The following is a 22,997-nucleotide window of genomic DNA, read 5'->3' as shown; positions in this document are numbered from 1 at the left end:
AACTTTCCTCAGCTTGATGTCTACCTGTGAACTCTAGAACTATTGGGTGAAACAGATTCCGAAAATGGAACTCTCCACAGATATAATTGCAGGTCTGCTGATTAGGAAATGTGTGTAAAAATGTCTGATTTTAATCAGATTTTAATTAGGTCTAATAATAGAAGAACTAATAGGAGGATAATACTTTATCCAGATGTTAGGGTCATACTCCCTATTTTAAATTGTTATTATTAGAAAACATTCATTTTCTATTAAAATTGCCCTTTGGCAGTTGTGAAATTTCATATGATATAATTTGTGCTACATCAACACAAGTGATGAGGCTCAACAGGAGAGCTGATTAAACAATTTGGCATTTGGAGATGAGCACCCCCGAATCATGGTGTTCCCAATTTTCTACTGAGTAATGGTTACAACACAGAAGGAGGTCAATCAGTCTGTCAAGTCGGTACTGGCTCTCAGCACGAACAATTCACCTGGTCCCACTCCCCCACATTTCCCCGACAACGGCAACTTCTTTCTCTTTAGAAAATTATCCAGTTCTCTTTTGAAAGCCACAGTTGAACATGCCTCCAACACACTTACTGGCAGTGTCAGATCTCAAAGTTTTTCCTCATGTTGCCATTGCTTCTTTTGCCAATCGCCTTAAATCTGTGCCCCCTGGTTCTCCATCCTTCCACCAATAGGAACTATTTCTTCCTATCTACTCTGACCAGACCCCTCATGATTTTGAAAAAGGTCTATCAAATTTCCTCTCAACCTTCTATGCTCTAAGCAGGACAGCCCCAGCTTCTCCAATCTATCCAAGTAACTCAAGTGCCTAATTGTTGGAATCATTCTTGTGAATCTTTTCTTCACCCTATCCAAAATCTCCACATCCTTCCAGAAGTATAGTGCTCAGACTGGACACAATACTCCCCTTGAGACTGAGCTAGTTTATTATACAAGTTCCTCATAAATTCTTGTTTTTGCAGCCTATGGGCGGAGAATCCAGCGGCAGGCAAAAAGGTCAGAAATCCACCTGCATAGAAACAGCTTGCAATTCTCCCGATGGTGGGATTATGGAAGGTCAGTTATCCCATCAACTAGTGGCGTGAACACAATTTGCATTGATTAACATCTCATGAATGCTCATTAAAACAGTTGCTTGCCGGAATCTTGTCCCACCTTCCGATCTAGCCAGCGGGAAATTATGTCAGCCTCAAACCTATTTGAAAAGGGGTGGCAAGCACAAGTCGGACAAAAGCCATTGAAAGCCAATGGCTTCATTAGCACTGTTAAAGGGCTACTCAGAATTCAGTAGCTTCATATCAGAGTCACTGAATCTCAAGAGTAACATATAGGAATGTAGAATTTGGGAATGCAGACAATAGTGAGGTAGGCTCAGCCGTATCATATACGGCATTCCATCAATGAAGGCCTGTCACCTGTTCACCAGTTTTGACACTGCTAATGAGCTAAAGGGCATCCAATCACAGCAGACACATGGGAACACCAGCACCTGGAAATTTTCCTCCAAGCCACACACCATCCTGAGTTGGAAATATATCGCTGTTCCTTCACTGTCACTGGGTCAAAATCCTGGAACTCCCTTCCTAACAGCACTGTGGGTGAACCCACACCACATGGACTGCAGTGGTTCAAGAAGGCAGCTCACCACCACCTTCTCAAGAGCAATTAGAAATGGGCAATAAATGCTGGCCCACCCAGTGAAGACTACATTCCATAAATGAATGGAAAAAATGCAAAACAACTGATTGGTCATTAATATGCCATATCAGAAACTAGAGCACAGAGCTAGGTTGGGTCACTCATCTCAAACTTTAGAATCCCATGCTGAACTCAAGATGTTCCTGGTCACCTCGATGTGTGTGCTAATGTCTCAGGGACAAGGCAGCATCAGCCACCATGCAAGTATAGCAGGAGAAATTATGGACCCTTACAGTTTCCAAACATGTCATCTTCTGAGCTTCATTTTCTTCTCCCTTGAATCATTAATGTCTTCAACATTTCCTTTCAGAGAGAAGGCAAAAGCACATATGGATTCAGGCCTCAATGCTGCCTTTATCAGGGTCCGAATGCAATGGTGAAGAAGTGTGAGGCTACTTCCCAGACAGCTCCAGCAGGAGGGACATGGTCAAGTGGAACCAAAGCATGAACAAGAGGGTCAGGAGGAGAGACCCAGTCAACGGAGGAGATTCGCCAGACCCAGGGTTCATTGTAGAAAAGTCTCCTATTTACAAATTGTTGCAAGGCTGTGCTTGTCCCCAGCTCTGGTAATCATGTATACCACATTCTTTGTGAAGACCTGATGCCACTTGGAGTTGGAGGGTATCCCTTGCCAGTGGTTTTGAAGGTGACCGCAGTGCTACATTTCTTTGCCTCTGGTACTTTCCAAGGTTTAACAGGGGACCTGTGTGACATCTCTCAGTCTGCAATACATCTATGTATAAAGTAGGTCACAGACGCCCATTACAGGAAGGCCCATCATTATGTCAGGTTTGCTCTGGATAAAGATAGCCAGACTGTGAGATTCACCAGCATCAGCCCAGGCTTCCCAGGAGTGCAGGGTGCAATAGACAGCACCCATGTGGTTATACAGGCTCCATGGCAGCAGCCCCTAATGTTTATAAACGGCAAGGGCTACCATTCCATCAATGTACAACTGGTGTGTGATCACCGGGAGCACATACTGCACGTTTTTGCACAGTATCCTGGGAGTTGCCATGACTCCTACATCTTGAATCACTCCCAGGTACCTGAGATTTTTGAGGGACCATTATGATGAGATGGCTGCTTGGGGATAAAGGGTACCCACTGAAACACTGGCTGATGACACCAGTGTGTTCCCAGGAGAAGTACAATGCTGCCCACAGCTCCACAAGACTCTTATGGATCAGACCATAGGGCTTCTGAAGGTGCGTTTCAGATGCTTGGACTGCTCAGGTGGCTCACTACAATACACACCCAACAGGGTTTCCCATATCATCGCAGTGTGTTACACCCTTCACAATCTGGCAATGCAAAGAGGTGAATCCCTGCCAGAGGATGAACTAGAGGAGGATGAGAGCTCATTAGAGGTTGAAGATCCGGAAACCCAGGAACCTCAGGAGGCTGCTGAGGGTCAGTGTGAGTGCAAACACGCCATGGAGGAAGGAAGACGTGGGAAACGTGCCGGTGATACATTAGTTGTTGGCAGATTCCAGGAAGAGTAAAGTTAAGTGCAGGTATATGGCCACATCCCTCCTAGCCCTCAATGCTATTTACTTTCATCTCAGGGGATGTCCACCCACTTGCAGTGAGAACAAGTCGTGCATTCACTCTTGCGCATTCTGGCCTCATGAATCATCTTTGCTTTGGTCTGTGAGGCCCTGTGAGTGACCTCACTCTGGGAACTGAGAGCCAATTAGGAACAAGATCAATGCGAGAGAAGACTTGAAGCCTTTGCAGCTATCTAACGTTACAAACACTGCTGTGACTGAGATGTGGACATGCCTAAAGATCTCCTCATCCCGTGCATGTCTTTTCTTCTGCCACCACCACTGAGGAGACACAAATGCTGTTATATTATCAATGTTGATGAGCTTCACTCGCTCAATGGTGTTCCTTGAGGAAGAAGGATTAGAAACACATACATCACACAATTCAAATAAAGATTTAAACACATCTCCCTGACTTCACACAAGGGTCCAAGTTCAACTGAGGTTGACATCACAGGAATGTGAATCTCACAGTGGGACACTATCACCAAGTGGGAGGAAGACTAAACCTCGAAATAAGAGGACTCCAAAGAACAAAATCACAATGCCTTCAGTTGGCAGGAACATTCTCATAACCATCAAATGTATTAACAGAAGTACAATTTCTTTACATGTATAACACACCCATGATCCAAAAATAACATCAATTTTTCTTAACTTTCCTAACTCTACTGCTATGCAGGAATGTGAATCTCACAGTGGGACGCTATCACTGAATGGGAGCAAGATTAAACCTCGAAATAAGAGGATTCCAAAGAAGAAAATTAGCCCCGACATCCGCAGCAGAGGCAGAGGCAGCCTGCTGATTGCTACATCCTGATGTCTGTGGTGACCTTGGTGGACATCCTTTGGTGGCCCGAGGCCTGGAGGGCCCTGGCCTGATAATGGTCGCCTGCTAAGGTACAGGAGCACCCTCAGCGGCCTGAGATGCTGGAGTGGATGGGGTCACAGGCAGAAGGGGCTGTGAGTGGCTGCACACCCTTGGAGTGTCCTGAAAGGAGGCCTCAGGGTGTCTGGCTGATGCTTATCCACCCTGACTCCTGCAGGACATAGTGCACCTGAAGGGGAGTCAAGGTGCCTTGTCCCCATGTTGTCTACATACTGATGGTGCCCAGCAGTATGTGTGGCCATGGAGTGCAGGGCCGTGCTCAAATTTGGCAAGACCCACTGGACCAAAGTCTCCAAGGTGGCTGCCAGCCTTCCCATGGTGACCTCGAGGCACTCGCATGTCAGAGCCGTGACATTAGACATAATGCAGATGGACTCCCCTATCATTCGCTCTAGTCTGCTGAGTGACTGTTGAATCTCTGCCTGAGGTTATGTCACTTGTCATTGCATCTCCAGCATTGAGTTGGCGGCCACTTCCAGAGGTTCACCATCTGACTCGGGCTGAGCGGGTGGCTGGTCACAAGCAGCCCTCTGAGTGCCGGAGACCTGGGCTGTCCCTCCCTTTGACTGCTGGGGGGACATGTCACTGAGGTGTTTTCCAGCTCTTGGGGGGACCTGTGAGCGCTTTGACGGTCCTTCCACAGCTTCCTCTTCAGACGTGGTCTGGGGACTGGGACTGGTGCTTGACTGGCTTGGGGGCCAGAAGACAGAGTTTCAGTTAATGAGCATGAGCTAGATAAGACTGCATGTGACTCACTGCAAATGTCAGGATTTGATGAGGTGATAGAGCTGTGATCTATACTAGGTTACTGGGAGAGGCCAATCTCCTCTTCCCACAGGAGCAATCCCAGTCCTCCCCAGCCAGCTTAGCTGCAGCCTCCTCAAACTCAGTGAGGGCAATGATGTCGGCCGTCACTTGCCCACTCTGCGCTCTCTCGTGCCTGTTGTGTGCTAGTTTGGTCCGTCTGAAGAAGAAAGAAAGGCATGTGATGAGAAGGAATGGAGCAGAGGTTGGGTGAGATGCATGTTCCCTGTGTGTGGTGAACCCTACCCAGAAGGGCCAGAGGATGGAGTGTGAGCAACATGATAGACGGGATGATGGTGATGTGAAAGTCTTGGTGAGAGAATAAGTGTTGATCTGTGTCCCCCACTAAAGGTTGTGTGAGATCCCTGAAGAGAGTAGCCATTTGAGTGCATAATGCCATGATGAGAGTTTGACATTGGAGGAAGTTGAAGGATGACTTAACCTGGTGGACAGATGAGATCATTCACCATCTTCCTGCACTGGATGGCATTCTGGGCAAGATTGCCAGCTGCACTGACCTGCTCTGCCACGGCCTCCCAGGCCAGAGAGTGAGGCTGCTGCACTTCCTGCAGCTTTCTCTGTATTAGAGGACTTGCCTGTGTGCCTGCACCCCTCTGATCAAGGCCTGAGAGGGCCTGGTGGGTGAATTGGGGTGGGGGGCGTGGGGGGGCTGCCTTCTGCTTGAGGCTCTCGGCCTTCTCCTGGCTGCAACACATCTCTGCACACGTCCAGAAGACAGGTGGGCTGGAGAGAGTGAGATTATGTGTTGGACTGGCCTTTAAATTTGGCGCCCAGACCTTCGACCCCTTCAGCTGATGGCAGCTGGACGAATCAGCTCCTGACCTGCCAGGTGATTTGGCCCGATTCTTGCCTGTGCATAATTAATGATCCTCCAAGCGTGGAATCAGGCATGAGTTCCCGCCATTCCAGCCAGCGGGATGGGTGCTGCCAAAACCTCCTGCCACTGCACTTAGTCTCATTAATGGAAAATTCTGCCCTATAACCCTATTTATAAAGCCCAGGATCCTGTATGCCTTTTTAACCACTCTCTGTTACCTTTAATGAGTTGTGCACATATAACTCCAGATCCGTCCGAGACGGCATCCCCTTTTAGAAATGGATCCTTTATTTTATATTGCCTCTCGATGCTCTTCCTACAAAATGAATCACTTCACATTTTTCTGCATTAATTTTTTCTGCAATTTGTCCATCAATTGTCCAGCCAAGGTCCCCTTGAAGTTTAACACTATCCTCCTCATAGCTCACAATACTTCCAAGTTTTGTGTTATCCTTTAATTTTGAAATTGTACCATGAAGACCCAAGTCTAGGTCATTAATATATATTAGGAAGAGCAGGGTCCTAACACCGACCCCTGTGAAGCCCCACTATAAACATCCCTCCAATCTACAATCTATTCCCTATTCTTGGCCAATTTTGTATCCATGCTGCTACTGTCCCTTTTATTCCACAAACACTAATTTTTCTCACAAATTGTTATGTGGCTCTTTATCAACTGCCCTAGGAAGTCCATGGTTGCTGTATCAAGTGCATTACGCCCACCCACCCTCTCTGTTACAACATGAAACTACTCAAGCAAGTTAGTTGAACATGATTTGCCCTTAAAAAGAAATCCAAGCCTCAAGACAATGTAATGACAAGAAAAGCAAACAGTTTTTGTTTACCTTTAATGTAAAAAGTCTCAAGGTGCATCACAGAAAGGCACAAGAAAAATAGAAGACAGGTTAGGAAGGAAAGTATTGGTGAAGTTAAGACTAAAGAGGATGAAGGTGATGGAGCTGTAGTAGTGATAAAAGTAAACAATTATTGCTGAGATAATAACATGTAGAAAATAAATTCAGCAAGGAGATCTAGTAAATGGGCATTTGGGGCTGCAGTCATACTTGGCATAAAGGAATATGATGATTATTGGAGGCCAATTAACTCAGCCCCATGATACCCTTGAAGGAGTTCCTCAAGGCAACATCCTAGGCCCAATTATCTCCAGCTGCTAAATCAATGGCCATCATAACATCAGGAGTGAGAAGATAAAAACAAAAAAACTGCGGATGCTGGAAATCCAAAACAAAAACAGAATTACCTGGAAAAACTCAGCAGGTCTGGCAGCATCGGCGGAGAAGAAAAGAGTTGACGTTTCGAGTCCTCATGACCCTTCGACAGAACTGACCAGTTCTGTCGAAGGGTCATGAGGACTCGAAACGTCAACTCTTTTCTTCTCCGCCGATGCTGCCAGACCTGCTGAGTTTTTCCAGGTAATTCTGTTTTTGTTCAGGAGTGAGAAGGTTGTCTGATGATTACGGCATTCAGCTCCATTGGCAATCCCTCAAATAACAAAGCAGTTCATGCCCATGTGCAAGAATATCAAACCTCGTGCTGATAGGTGTGAAATACATTCATGCCACACAAGTACCAGGCAATAACCATTTCCAATAAGAGACTCATCTCCAACAACTTCTTTCTGAAATGTAATGGCATTACCATTACTGAGTTACCAGTACCAATATCATGTGTGTCTTCACCAGAAACTTAACTGGACTAACAACATGAATGTCATTGTTACTAGGGCTGGGCATACTGCAGATAGGGGATCACCTTTGACTCCTCAGAGTCTCTCAATTAGTTACAAGGCACGAGTCAGGACTCTGATGAAATTATCACCATTTGTTTGGATGGGTGCAGCTGCAACCACACTCGAGAAGATCAACACCATCCAGGCCAAGCAGTCTGCTTGTTTAGCATCTCATCCACTAGCTTAATTAATCACTCATTCCGCTGTATGCCCTGTAGCATTGTATTCCATGTGTACAATCTACAGGATGCTCTGCAGCAAGTTGCCAATGATACTTTGGCAAAACCTCCCAAAACCGTGACTTCCAGCATCTAGAAGGATGAGGATATCAGGTGTATGTGGACACCATCATTTCCCAAGTTCCCCTTAAAGACACAGACTTCTGATTGATATATAGCACCATTTCATCATCATTGCTGAATCCAAACACTGGAGGTCCCTTAGTACTACATTGTGGGATCAGCTAGAGACTATAGTTGTTCTCGAACAAGGCCCACCACCATTTTCTTAATGACAAGTTGGCTTGGGAAATAAATGCCAGCTTAGTCAGGGATGTCCACAAGGATGAGGAAACCTTTGATTTTTTATTCGTCCATTGAATGTAAGCACTGCTGCTTTTATTGCCCATCCCTAATTGTCCTTGAGAAGCTGGTGGTGAGCTGCCTTCTTGAACCATTGCAGTCCATGTGGTGTAGGTACACCCACAGTGCTGTTAGGGAGGGATTTCCAGATTTTTGACCCAGTGACAGTGAATGAACAGCAATTCTCTCCTGTTGGAGATGATCACTGCCTTGCAATTTTGTGTTGGAAATGTTATTTGCCACTTATCAGCCCAAGCCTGAATGTAGTTTATGTCTTGCTGCACGCATGGCTTCAGTATCTGAGGAGTTGCAAATGGTACCAAACACCATGCAATTATCAGTAAACATTCGCACTTTTGATCTTATGATGGAGGAAAGGTCATTGATGAAGCAGCTAAAAATGAATGGGCCTAAGACCCTACCCTAAGGAACTCCCTCAGTGATGTATTGGGGCTGAGATAATTGACCTCCACCAACCACAAGCATCTTTCTTTGTTCTGTGTGTGACGCCAGTCAGTGGGGAGGTTTTCCCCTGATTCCCATTGATGTCAATTTTGCTCGGGACAATGAGAGAGGTGTAAGAAAGGTGAGAAAGGTGGAGGTATGATTGGTGAAGCACAGAATGACTGGGGAACAGAGTGTTTTGTAAACAGAGTGGTAAAGTCCAAAATTTTGGTACAAGTTTGAATTCTGTGCAGAGAGCAAAAAAGGTTTTGCTTTTTATCTTGTGGTTTTAACTCCAGCAGCTGGGAGCATTTTTTTGTCACTAAACTGGGAGACTGTAATTTACCATTACTTCATTTTGTTAACTTAGTAACTAATTAACTAATTAATTTTTTCTATTCTTTCACTGGTTGTAGGCATTGCTGGCCAGGCCAGCATTTATTGCCATCCCTGGTTGCCCTTGAGAAGGTGGTAGTGAGCTGCCTTCTTGAACCGCTGCAGTCCATGTGGTGTAGGTACACCCACAGTGCTGTTAGGGAGGGAGTTTCAGGATTTCGACATAGTGACAGTGAAGGGATGGAGATATAGTTCCAAGTCAGGATGGTGAGTGGCTTGGAGTAGAACTTCCAGGTGGTGGTGTTCCCATCTATCTGCTGCCCTTGTCCTCCTAGATGGTGGCAGTCCTGGGTTTGGAAGATGCTGCCTAAGGAGCCTTGGTGAGTTTCTGCAATGCATCTTCTACATGGTACACACTGCTGACAATGTGCATTGGTAGTGGGGGGAGTGGATGTTAAAGGTAGTGGATGGGGTACCAATCAAGTGGGCTGCTTTGTCTGCATGGTGTTGAGCATCTTGAGTGTTGTTGGAGCTGCACTCGTCCAGGCAAGTGGGGAGATTTCCACTGCACACCTGATTTGTGCCTTGTAAATGGTGGGCAGGCTTTAGGGAGTCAGGAGGTGAGTTACTCTCTGCAGAATTCCTAGCCTCTGACCTGCTCTTCTAGCCAGAGTATTTGTATGGCTTGGCTAGCCCAGTTAAGTTTCTGGTCAATGGTAACCCCCAGGACGTTGATAGTGAGTGATTCAGCGACAGTGATGCCATTGAATGTGAATGGGAAATGGTTGGATTCTCTCTTGTTGGAGATGGTCATTGCCTGGCATTTGTGTGGCATGAATGTTACTTGCCATTTATCAGACCAATCTGAATGTTGTCCAGGTCTTGCTGCACATGGTCACAGACTGCTTCAGTAACTGAGGAGTCGCGATTGATGCTGAACATTGTGCAATCATCAGCAAACTTCCCTGCTTCTGATCATATGATGGAATGAAGTTCATTGATAAAGCAGCTTAGACCAGGCCTAGGACACTATCCTGAGGAACTCCTGCAGTGATGCCATGGAACTGAGATGATTGACCGCTAACAACCACAACCATCTTCCTTTGTGACTCCAACCAGCGGAGAGTTTTCCACTGATTAACTCCAGTTTGGCTTGGGCTGTTGATGCCACATTCGGTCAAATTCTACCATGATGTAAAGGGCAGTCACTCTCACCTCACTTCTTGAGTTCAGCTCTTTTATCTATGTTTAGACTAAGACTGGAATGAAGTCAGGAGCTGAGTGATCCTGATGGAACCCAAACTATGCATCGTCAAGCAGGTTATTGCAATGAAAGTGCCATTTGACAGCTCTGTCGACGACACTTTCCATCGCTTTGCTGATGATCGAGAATAGACTGATGAGGTGGTAATTGGCTGGGTTGGATTTGTCCTGCTGAAAATCGAGGCAACAGAGCAATGTAAAGATAAGCAGAGTGGGGCAGGATAGGATGGAGAGTTTAACAGTAATAGTGCATCAACAAGAAAAGTGCATGCAAACAGTAATAGTTAAAAAAAACTTAGAGGACCTTTATCTAAATGTGTGATATGTTCGTAACAAGATGGACAAGCAAATAGCACAACTAAATATAAATAATCATCAAAATAGATATGTGATTGCAAGGTGAAAAATTGCTTCAATTAATCAACGACTGGTTCCTGGGATGAATTATGTAATCCCATTCCCAGGCAAAGGGAAGGCTTCCTGAAAGCTGTAGGCCCCAGAAATGATTTCTACTGTAGCGTCCTTACCAAGGCTTTTACTCCTGCACTAGGAGCTGGTATGAGCTGGTATGAAGCTTTCCTTCTCACTCAGGCAAGTAAAAGTTACTTTCACACTTAAATGTCTCAAACATCACATTCACAGCCCCACTCACCCCTCTTATCCTGCCCATGGATGAGGTTTATACAAATATCTCCTACCCGCCTGCTCACTGTGCAACGACCTGAAGATCATAAGGGCTGTGAAAAATCGAGATCAATTGCTGTCTCAAGGGCCTTAACCGGCCCGTTAATTGGGGACATGCATCCGAACTTATAGTGTGCCCACCTTCCCAAATATCGCGATGGCACGTGGTGACATTGGGACACTCGCCCAGCGTCACCGCGCATCATTTTACGAGCTGTCTTGTGGGGCCTGCCCCTGCATGGCAACAGGAAAATTCTGGCCTATAACTAAAGAAGAACTCTGTCCTGGAGGCTCCCCGCACTGCTAACTCATTGGTTTACACAGATCATGTGATCTTACAACACGGGGTTATTCTTAAAGCTACCTACGTTTTTCAAAACTATAAGTACTATATATTGGGAAATAAATGTTCTGTGGTACACAAGATTTTGAAAAGACAGAATGGAAAAGAAAAAGGAATAGTCTTCACAGTAAAGGCATAAGAACAGTAGTAAGATAGGATCTTGGCTTAGAAGATCAGGAAGGAAACTCAGTTTGGGTGGAAATTAAGGCTGGGATTTTCCGGCCCGGTGTGGTGGGACCCACCCCACAGGAGATTCGGCAGCCCAGCCAAAAGCCCATTGACTTTAGGGGAGGACTGGATGATCCTGGCAGCCGGAGAGGCCAGAAAATCCCACCCTAAGAATAACAAGAGTCAGAAAACATTGGCAGGTGTAGTTTTTCAGCTACCTAACAGATGTTATGCAGGTGGAGAAAGCATTATGCAAGGATTAATTGGAGCTTGTAACAAAGGAAATCTAACAATCATGAGAAACTTTAATCTTCAAATAGACTAACAAATCAGATTGGCAAAGATAGTCAGGAGAATGAATTTGTAGAATGATTCCACAACAAGCTTCCTGGAATAATACACTGTGGAACCAATGTGGGGTAAAGTTATTTTAGATCTAGTATTGTGCAATGAGGCAGAGTTAATTAGTAATCTCACAGTAGAAGACCCTCTGGGTAAAAGTGATCTTAAGAGAATTAAATTCCATATTAAATTTGAAAATCACATACTCCAACCTCAAATAAGAATCTTAAGCAATGCCAATTACATAGGTTTGAGGGGAAAGCCGGCGAAGGTTGATTGGGTAAATTGACTAATAGGTATAGTGGGAACTAAACAGTGGGAAACACTGAAAGAAACTATTGAAAATGTTCATCAACAATATATTCCATTAAAAAGCAATATCTCCGTGAGAAAAATCCATCTGTGGCTTACTAGAGAAGTTAATGATTGTATTGTATTACAAGAAGAGGCTTATCATGTTGCAAAGAATAGCAGTAAGCCTGAGGAGAGGGAGAGTTTTAGAAACCTGAAAACGGCGACTAAAAAGTTGATGGAAAGGGAAAAAAGAGATTATGAGTGAAATAAAGCCAGAAATATAAAAGCAGATCATAAAGGCTTTTACAATTTATAACAAAGAGAGTCAGTAAAGTAAAAGTTGGTCCCTTAGAGACAGAGGCAGGAAAAATTGTCAGGGGAACAAGGGAATGGCAAAGATATTGAATAAATATTTTCTGTCTGTCTTCACATAGAAAGTACACATGACAAACTGGAAATAGCAGGTAACCAAGGAGCTAATAAGAGTGAGGAACTCAAAGTAATTAATATAAACAGAGAAAATATATTGGAAAAATTTAAAGGACTAAAAGCTGCAAATCCCCAGACTGATGGCCTACTTCCTAGGGTTCTAAGAGAGGTAGCTGCAGAAATAGTGGATGCATTGATTACAATTTTCCAAAATTCCATAGATCCTAGAATGATCTCAGTGGATTGAAAGTTAATAAATGTAGCACTGCTAATTTAGGGAACTACAGGCTAGGTAGCCTGACATCAGCCATTGGGAAAATGCTGAAATCTATTAGTAAAGATGTTTTAACAATGAGCTTAGAAAATCATAGTATGATCAGACAGGGGCAACATTTTATGAAAGGGAAATTGTGTTTGATAAATTTATTACAGTTTTTGAGGATGTAGCTAGTAGGGTAGGTAAAGCCAGTAGATGTAATTTACTTGGATTTCCAAAAGCCATTTGATAAGATGCAACACAAAAGGTAAACATGCAAGGTAAGGGAAGTAGAGAATATATATTATCATGCAGTCACCACCAAACAAACATTCCAAACTAACTTTACATTTCAAACCATCCATTAGGCCATATAAAAGGCAACTATTCACCCTTGTACATTCTTAGTGCCTGTATGTGTGCTAATCTGCCACAGCACTGCTACACAGTGCTAATCGAATGCTGAAGCATGGCTGGTGGAAGGCAGCTAACTTTCAACGGAGGAGCCTGCAGGTGGCCTTGGAGGCCAACCTCTAGCAGCTTTGATCAGAGAAGGCCCGGCTTTGGCCTCAGCAGCAGTCTGTGTTAACTGGCTGACAGCCAACAGCAAGGGCACTGAAGGAGTGGCAAGTGGTGTGAGGAAGAATGCTGTCATCCTGAGAGAGGACGGCAGGTTCATGCTACACAGTGCCACCGCCACTCCCATTTGCATACCTCAGTGATCCAAGCAATGTGCTGGAGGACAGAGTGCAGTATTGCCACTTCTGGGCAATGGTATCTGCAGGCATGGCGGCAGCAGTCTGAGCTTGCATGGTAGCAAGGAATTCAGTTTCAGCTTTCACTGCAGCACTCAGGCATTGGATGGCTTCTGCTCATGCTGCAATGGAAGCTGAGCCAACAGTCATCTGACATTTGGGTCCACAAGTCTGGTAATGGATTTGCTCACCAATCCATGTTGGAAACAATGGGCTCTAAGCTCTGTGGAAAGCCATGTACAAGGTTGGTGTTGGAGTTCCTCCATGCTCCTTGACAGTAACTATAAGCTTTCTTGTAGGATTGCCGATGGGCCAACCATTTCAGTGTAAATACTCATCAACCTTTCTCTGTATGTCACTCCCACCACCCATTAATCTCCTGATCTCAATCCTCTACAGCAGAACTATTGGGCAACCTCACCTTCTGGCAAACTGGCACAGACACAACCCTTACCCCCTGTCCTGGCTGCAGGTCCCTCATGCTCAGTGTCTCATCACAAACAGATCTGGCCTCGAAGCTAGCCTCTAAAATATGCACAGTGTCAGTATTAGAGCTGGTAGCTGAGAGTGTGAGAGCAAGTGATGCTGCTTCTTCTTCATAACTGCCTTCTTGCTCTTCTACCCTTTCCTCTTCCACCACTGCTTTGTCAGGTGACAATTCCTGGATATCTGAAATGTGAAAGGCACAAGGGTATGGATGCGGAGAGGTGGGGGTCTAGGGGGAATCAAGGGGTGCATGCTTGGACCATCTGCAGCTTGTATATCAGCAGAGATTATGTGATTGGGGGAAATGGGACATAAGGAGGAGGATTAGATATAAGGATATTACCATCTTCAACCCTTTCAGCCATGCTGCCGGCCAAGGCCTCAGTCATGGCAGCTGCAAAGATAGCAAATAACATCTCGATTGTGGTGAGGACGTGCAACTATATCTGTCTCCTGTTCATTAGTTGCTGTGGCTTGCCCTTGTATGCCATACTGTCCTGCAGGAGAAAGGGAAATGTGTCTGTTAGTATGGTGCAATGTGTTTGGCTGATATGGTTGTCATGGTTTAATAGCTGGCAGCGCATGCAAACTATGAGGGTGTGAGGCTTGTAGCACTGCTAAATTTGTGAAAGTGAGGCAAAGCTATGTATGCTTGGTGTGAGTTGTGATTGATAGAGATTGTTGGTAGATGACTGATGGGGATGTGGTGCATTGGGCAATAACTGAGGCTAGTGATGCTGTTGGTGGGGATGTGGAATTTGAAGATGCATTCACTGACTTTGACCACTCATGTCTGGTCATTGAACATTTTGCAGCACTCCATCCAGGTTCTGGGGCTAGACTAGGCACTGACCACGATGACCATCAGCTCCTATTGCCTTTGAAGTGTCTACCTGGAGGATCTCCTGGGCCAATGTGAATAGGGGACCTCTCTCTTCTCTTATTCACTTCCTGCACCATGGCTTCCACTGCTGCAGCAGAGACTATTGGAGCCTGCTTTCTGCCGTGTTGTATCATTTTTGTGTCTTTCCAAGGTGAAACTCTTTTCTTGAATGACTTCCAGCCCCTATTCCAGTAAAAATATAACTCCCCTTTAAGAGATGTAGGCTGGCATTAAGTAATGCAAGCTAACTTTAACTTGTCGAGACAACCTTTCATGAGATGAAAGGGCATCTCGACCTGAAATACTAACTCTTTCTCTCCACAGATGCTGCCTGACCTGCTGAGCATTTCTAACACTTCCAACATTTTTGTGTTTATTTCAGATTTTCAGTATCCGTGGTATTTTGCTTTTGTAGCTTGGATGTGTGCTAGCCTCTCAGGATTTTGCACCCTATTAAGGTGTGCAGCCACTCAAAAGCATGCTTAGTGCTCACTGCATGTTGCAATCATGTAAATAAGCAGGCAGAATGAAGAGTGCATGCTGCCTGCATCGAAAGAAATGGGTTAGTAACGCTCCACGATCCCTGCACCCATTTTCAGGACTTATCAAGTTTCGTATGTTTTAATTTTTGTTCCTGATTTTAAAAAAGTAATTAAAAAAAACATGAAACATTTCTCTTCTCTCTTTTTCTCTCTCTCTTAAATCAATCTTTCTGTTCCTCTTTTTATACACTTGATGGGACATTAGATTCACCCCCTATAACTTACACTTCCTTCTCAGTTCTTGTGCTGTTTATTTCACAATCCTTCGATCTGAGTGGTTAAGGAGCTTCCCTTTGGTTTGCCCTATTTGCTCAGGTCCCAGATGCCCCATTTACCTTGGTGCACCGTTATCAGCTCATACCTAAATGTTCAAGAACAAGTTTAACTAATGACAGACATTAGCTACCCTACTTCAGCAAAATTTATAAAGAAAGATAAAAGCAAAATGCTGCAGATACTGGAAATCTAAAATTAAAGAAAATACTGGAAAACCTGTCCTGATGAAGGGTCCCCTTTAAGAGATGTAGGCTGGCGTTAAGTGATGCAAGCTAAATTGAATTTGTCAAGATGACCTTTCATGAGATAAAAGAGCATCTCGAACTGAAATGTCAACTCTTTCTCTCCACAGATGCTGCTTGAAACATTGAGTGAAATTTAATTCAAGCAACAGGCGTCTGCTGCCAACTAGAGAGCCAGCAAGAGCCCCATATTGCCACCTTTGCGGAAGGCCTGCCATATTAAGTGCCAATTAAATGGATCCCAGGAACAGAAACACCACTCCCCTGCCCCCTCTGCTCCCTGAGCTTCTGACCAATAATTGGAGGGAGTGCCCCCTTCAGGGAATGGTAGTAGATGCTAGCAATGCACCCACAAGACATCCAGGATCAATGAGGAACCCAGGCCACAGGTGAGTTAGGGTGGGAAGTGGGTGGCAGGGAGGGGATCACTGGCTAGGCAGTAGAGAGGACAGAAGAAAGGGCAGGGAGCTGGTTCTCAGCACCCCTCTCCACTGTGCCCCCCCACCCTTTCTCAACAGAGTTTACTTTTTGGGCTTCCCGTGTGGTGACTGTCCTGCCCACCACTGGTTGAATACCATCGGGGAGGGAGGGGGGTTGGTGGTGGTGGTGGTGTGGGGGGATGAGGGCCTTAACAGCCGGCTCAATGGCCTCATTTAGTGTTAGGGCTGGATAACTTGCCTGCTCTTCTTCAAATAGTGTCATGGGATTTTTAATGTCCATCTGAGATGACAGATAGGGTCTCAGTTTAGTGTTTCATCCAGTAGCTGACACCTCCAACAGTGCAGCACTCCCTGAGTATTGCACTGAGGTGTCAGCCTTGATTCTTGTGCTCAAATTCTGGAATGGGACTGTGAACCCAGAAGCTTCTCACTCAGAGGCAACAGTGGAACCAGCAGAGCTTATTTTGTAGGACTGAGGTGATGGTGGAATGCATTGAAAACAGAGGATGATGCAAACCTATTCAAGGGCTCATATCCTCCATATGCATTGTTACTAAAGAATTGAATGTAAGCTTGACTTTGTAATTAACCTATCCTATCAAACATAAGTAGAGCAGATGATGAACTATGTCTAGGTTTGTTTCTCTTCGGCAAAATGAGGGAGACATAATCAAATTGTACAATTTGTGCTGCCCCAGAGGCATCTTGATGAAATAGATTCATTGCACAGATACTGGTGAAAAATCTGTCAAAAATGGGAACTGGAATATTAAACCTGTCTGACCAGGTATTTGGTTTTGAAGTGCCACTGACTCTATGGGGATTGTTGTTCTTACTGCTACTTCTCTGGTGATGGCAATCAGCTCGTTATTTCAGTAGACAAGTCTTGATCCTCAAGGGAAAGTTTTTATTACTGCAAGAAAGGAAAGGCAGCTGTTTGCAGTTGAAGAGCAGCTCGCATGAAGCAACATTGTAGAGCAAGAAAGGGGCTTGGCCTAAATGGCCAAGTGGTTATGGTACTGGGTTTGTAACCCCAAGATCAAGAGTTCAAATCTCACAATGGCAAACTATGAAACAATGTAACTTCATCTGAAACAGATGGAAACAGGTTTACTCAAAAGAGTATCAAGAGTTCAAATCTCACAATGGCAAACTATGAAACAATGTAACTTCATCTGAAACAGATGGAAACGTGTTTGTACTCGAAAGATTTACAAGAGCTCACAGTCATATCAAACAGAAGACCTTGTAGAGCAAGGAGCGGATGACAAATCAATTAAATTACATGGAGAGGTTATAACAATCATTTTGAGCCAACAGCTCCATTCCTCTCCCTAGCAACTATGTGAGGTTGAACCAGACTGTTCACAATCTTGGTGTCATACTTAACTCTGAGATGAGGCTTCAGTTACATATCCATGTTGTCACTAAGACCACCTATTTCCACCTCTATAGCATTGCCTGGATTTGCCCATGTCTCAGCTCTTCTGCTGTTGAAACCCTCATCCATGCTTTCATTACCTCCAGATTTGACTATTCTAATGTACTCGTGGCCAGCCTCCCACAATCTACACTTCATAAAATTGAGGCCAACCAAAATGTTGCTGCCCATGTTCTAACTCACACCAAATCCCATTCATCCACCGCCGCTGTGTTCACTGAGCTACACCGGCTCTGTGTTAAGCAACATTTCAGTTTGAAAGTACTCAATCTTGTTTTCAATTCCCTCCACAGCCTGGCTCTTCTTTATCTCTATAATCTTCTCCAGACCTACAACCCTCCAAGATATCTGCACTCCCCTAATTCTGTGATCATGAGCACCACTGATTTTAATTGTTCCATTATAGTGCTATCAAGCGGCACTTGCTTAGCAATAAAGTGCTCACTGACACCCAGTTTGGGTTCCACCAGGGACACTCAGTTCCTGACTTCATTACAGCCATTGGTTCAAACATGGATAAAAGAGCTGAATTCACGAGGTGAGGTGAGAGTGACTGCCCTTGACATCATGGCAGCATTTGACTGAGTGTGGTATCAAGGAGCCCGAGAAAAACTGGAGTCAATGGGAATCGGGGGAAAACTCTCCGCTGGTTGGAGTCATACCTAACTCAAAGGAAGATGATTGTGGTTGTTTGGGGTCAGTCATCTCAGCTCCAGGACATCACTGCAGGAGTTCCTCAGGGTAGTGTCCTAGGCCTGGTCTAAGCTGCTTCATCAATAAATTTCCTTTCACCATATGATCAGAAGCGGGGAAGTTTGCTGATGATTGCACAATGTTCAGCATTAATCACGACTCCTCAGTTACTGAAGCAGTCTGTGACCATATGCAGCAAGACCTGGACAACATTCAGGATTGGGCTGATAAATGGTAAGTAACATTCATGCCATACAAGTGCCAGGCAATGACCAACTCCAACAAGAGAGAATCCAACCATTTCCCTTTCCCATTCAATGGCATCACTGTCACTGAATGCCCCACTATCAAGATCCTGGGGGTTACTATTGACCAGAAACTGAACTGGGCTAGCCATATAAATATTGTGGCTAGAAGAGCGGGTCAGAGGCTAGGAATTCTGCGAAGAGTAACTCACCTCGTAACTCCCCAAAGCCTGCCCACCATCTGCAAGATACAAGTCAGGTGTGTAGTGAAATATTCCCCACTTGCCTGAACGAGTGCAGCTCCCACAACACTCAACATGCTCAACACCATCCAGACAAAGCAGCCTGCTTGATTGGCACCCCATCCACCACCTTTAACATCCTAACATCCAATCCCGCCCCCCCACCCCACCCCCCCACCACCACCCCCCTGCCACCACCGATGCACAGTAGCAGCAGTGTGTACCATGTACAAGATGCACTACAGGAATTCACCGAGGCTCCTTCGACAGTACCTTCCAAACCCACGACCACTACCATCATCTAGGAGGTCAAGAGAATAGATAGATGGGAACACCATCACCTGGAAGTTCCCCTCCAAGTCACTCACCACCCTGACTTGGAAATATATTGCCATTTCTTCACTGTTGCTGGATCAAAATCCTGGAACTCCCTAACAGCATTGTGGGTGTACCCACACCACATGGACTGCAGCGGTTCAAGGAGGTAGCTCACCACCACCTTCTCAAGGGCAACCAGGGGTGGGCAATAAATGCTGGCCCAGCCAGTAAAGCCCACATCCCATAAATTAATTTTAAAAAAACTATTGACGACCATGCCTAAATCTATTTAGGCCTTAAGGTCTGGAATCCCCTCTCTACACACCTCCATCTCTCTGTCACATTTTCCTCTTAAACACTCCTTAAAACTTACCTCTTTGACCATGCTTTTGGTGATCTAACCCTAATATCTCCTTACATGGCTCAGTTCTTATTTTGTTTTATAATGCTTCTGTGAATCACCATGGGATGTTTTAATGAGTTAAAGATGGTATAAGTACAAGTTGTTATTTAAGTATTACTTAAATGGGTATGGTCCTCAATCTGTGTGCATATATATTGCTTTAACACGTTTCAGTATGTATGGGCACATGTTTTTGGAGTCCCAACAGCAATCACTTAAAAGGAGATTTGTGAGATGGCAAAAATGCCCATCTGTTCCGAGGAAAAACAAAATCCAGATTTATGAGGCTAATGGACATTGTTGCATTTAATTGATTGGTTTTTTAAATGGTTGACATTCCTTGTTTTTAAAGGATTGGGATTCTGAATAGCTGGCACTGTTTGTATTTAATGAGCTGGAATTCTGAATGGTTTGCACTGTTTGTGTTTAATGAATTGGGATTCTATACAGTTTGCATTGCTTGTCTTTAATGGGCTAGGATTTTGAATGGGGCTTGTATTGTTTTTGTTTAGTGGATTGGGGTTCTGAATGGCTGGCATTGCTTATTTCTCAGTAGTTTCTGTTGTGCCCCAAAAGGAACACGCACTATAAAACCCTAATTCAAAATCTAAATGGACAACTGATATAAGTTATGCTCACATGTGCAATTAATCTCAGAGACAGTACCACTAGGCTGTGGTAGCAACTGTCAATGATGCTGTTGTACAAATACTTAACCTATTCATGTGCTGTTGTTCTCTCTGTTGTTTCAATGGAAGGTTTAAATTTTAAATAGTCAGTAACTCTATTTCATAGCGGGGAGGAGAACCTGGTGCAAGGCATTAAATGTTTGCATGATGGCATTCCTGGAAGTGTTCTCTTTCACCTTTGCATTTCTTGCACAGAGAATCATTGTCCCGCATTAAGATAATGTGTGTCTTGGGTGGTTTGATATCCCACTGCTGTATAAGTAAAGTTTTAGTTTGGTTTGCCAAAGTAGCTCAGTTATATCACTCTTACTTCTGAGTTTCTGTATTCAAACCCCACTCTAGAAACCTGAGCACATTATTGAGGCTGACATTCCTCTGTAATACTGAGGGAAGGTTGCAGTGCTGGAGGAGCTACCTTTCAAATTAAATATCATACAAAGTCTTCCAGATTTGTTAGATGTCAAATATTCCATGGTATTTCTGGTTTATTTTGAGCAAGCTCAGGATATTCTCCCTGTGCTCTTCCCAATATTAATCCCTCAATCAACATCAAAACCGGTTAGCTGGTCATTTATCTTATTGTTATTTGTAAGGCATTGCTGTGCACAAATTGGCTGCCATATATGTCTACATAACATCAGTAGCTTGTGCTCCAAAATAAGTCATTATAAGAGAAGCTTTCAAGCTCTCTTCCCCAAGAAACTGTGAAAGCCTGGTCATTTGAAAATTTCAAATCTGATATTGAAATATGCTGCAAACATAGTAACGTGGTAATTGGGATAGGCCATTTGGTTTCTCAAGCCTGTTCTACCAATCAATTAGATTCTGGCTGATCTGTATCTTAACTCCATTATACCCCTTGGTTCCCTATCTCTTATTACCCTTGCCTAACGAAAACCAAAGATACAGATCAACCATGATCTAACTGAATTACAGAGAAGGCCCAAGATGCCGACTGGCCGCCTCCTGTTGCTATGTTTCTATGTTTGGAGCAATTGCGGGTATGGAAAGGTGCAAGTTCTTTCTTAGATTTCTGTACTTGGATTCTTCCATTGAGTGTAACAACCTCTTCGACAACTCAATTTTTGAATCTCTCTATTCTATTTATCTGTCTTGCCATTGTGCAAAGTGTGACAATCATGTATTATCCTTTCACATTCTCCTCAACCAGCTGCCTTCATTGCTATACTTCTCCAAAGCCTCTTCTCAATGAACTGTCCTTGTCTGGTTCTATTCATACCTATATGATCTTAGAGTGTGTCCAGCACTGACCCTGCCCTTAAATAGTTAACCTCAGACTCCCTCAAGAATCTATCCTTGATACTTCTTATTCCACATCTTTATACTGCTCCTTCATCACATCATCTGCGCACATGGGGCCTACTTCCGCATGTTCGCCAATGATGCCCAGCTCCCTTATCTTCTCCACTATGTGTCCAACATCCAGCCTTGGAAGAGCTGCAACTTTTGCCAGTTAAATACTGAGAAGCTTAAAGCTATTGCACAACATTCATACCATTGCAAACAATTCCATTTCCCTTCCTAGCCATTGCCTCAAGCTGAAAGAGACTATTCAAAGCTTAAGCATTTTATTCAACAATAAGCTGAGCTCCCATATCCTTTTCATCAAAATGACCACCTAATTCCATCTCTGTGAAATCACCCACCTTTGGACCTATTTTAGTCTATTTGCTTCTGAAACACTCTTTGTCACCTCCATACTTGACTATTCCAATGCTATTCTGGCTGGCTTTCATCTTTGATCCTCCAGAAATCTCAACTGATCCAAAATTCTTCTGCCATGTTATGTTTGGCACCAAACTCCATTCATCCATCACCACAGTCTTTGCTGTCCTATCTTGGCTCCGAGTTCCTTAGCATCTCAAATGAATAATTCTGATTGCTGTGTTTAAATCTCTCCATGGTCCTATCCTTCCCAAATTCTGTAATCTCCTGCCAAATTTTCACTCTAGCCTCTTATGCTTCCCCACTCCTTCACCCCACCTTTTGCTCCATGCTCTGGAATCCCTCTCTAAAACCCCACTACCTTTCTACCTTCCTCTGCTCTTTTAAGACCTTCCTTAAACTCTACCTCTTTGACCAAGGTTTTAGCTACCCATCCTAATATGGCCTTGTTTGGCTGGACAACAACTTTTTTCTGTTTATGCCTTTGTGAAGTTCCTTTGGATGTTAATCTGTATTAAAAATGTTCTAAAAATCAATTAAATTTCTATTTAAAATACACTGGCAGTATCAACTAGAACTCAAGATCACATTATAATCTGTAGGATGCTGTGACCTTTGACAGACAGACCACTAATAATTTGTAGTTTTTCTTTGTTTCTTACAGGAACATGGGTGATATTGGCAACCAATGATTACTGCCCATCACTAATTGCCCTGAGGACAATAAGGGATTGAATTTCCATTGGGTTCCCCCTGATCCTCCACCTGCTGCAGCGTTGGTGGAAGGTCTATACAAATTATGTAAAAACAACACAGATCTATGTTGTTTCTCTGCTGAAGTTAGGGCAGACAATTCAGAAGAATCCCTGTGGAAATGATTAGTGGAAGAGTCAACTATGTGGTGTGGGACTAGAATGACTCTAGTCCCACATGATATGTAGGCCAGACCAGGGAGAGAGGTTTCTTTCTCTACTG

The sequence above is a fragment of the Carcharodon carcharias genome, chromosome 6 (genome assembly GCF_017639515.1).
Source record: "Carcharodon carcharias isolate sCarCar2 chromosome 6, sCarCar2.pri, whole genome shotgun sequence".
Taxonomy (NCBI): domain Eukaryota; kingdom Metazoa; phylum Chordata; class Chondrichthyes; order Lamniformes; family Lamnidae; genus Carcharodon; species Carcharodon carcharias.
The sequence above is the reverse complement of the archived record's forward strand: the minus strand, read 5'-3'. Positions refer to the sequence as shown.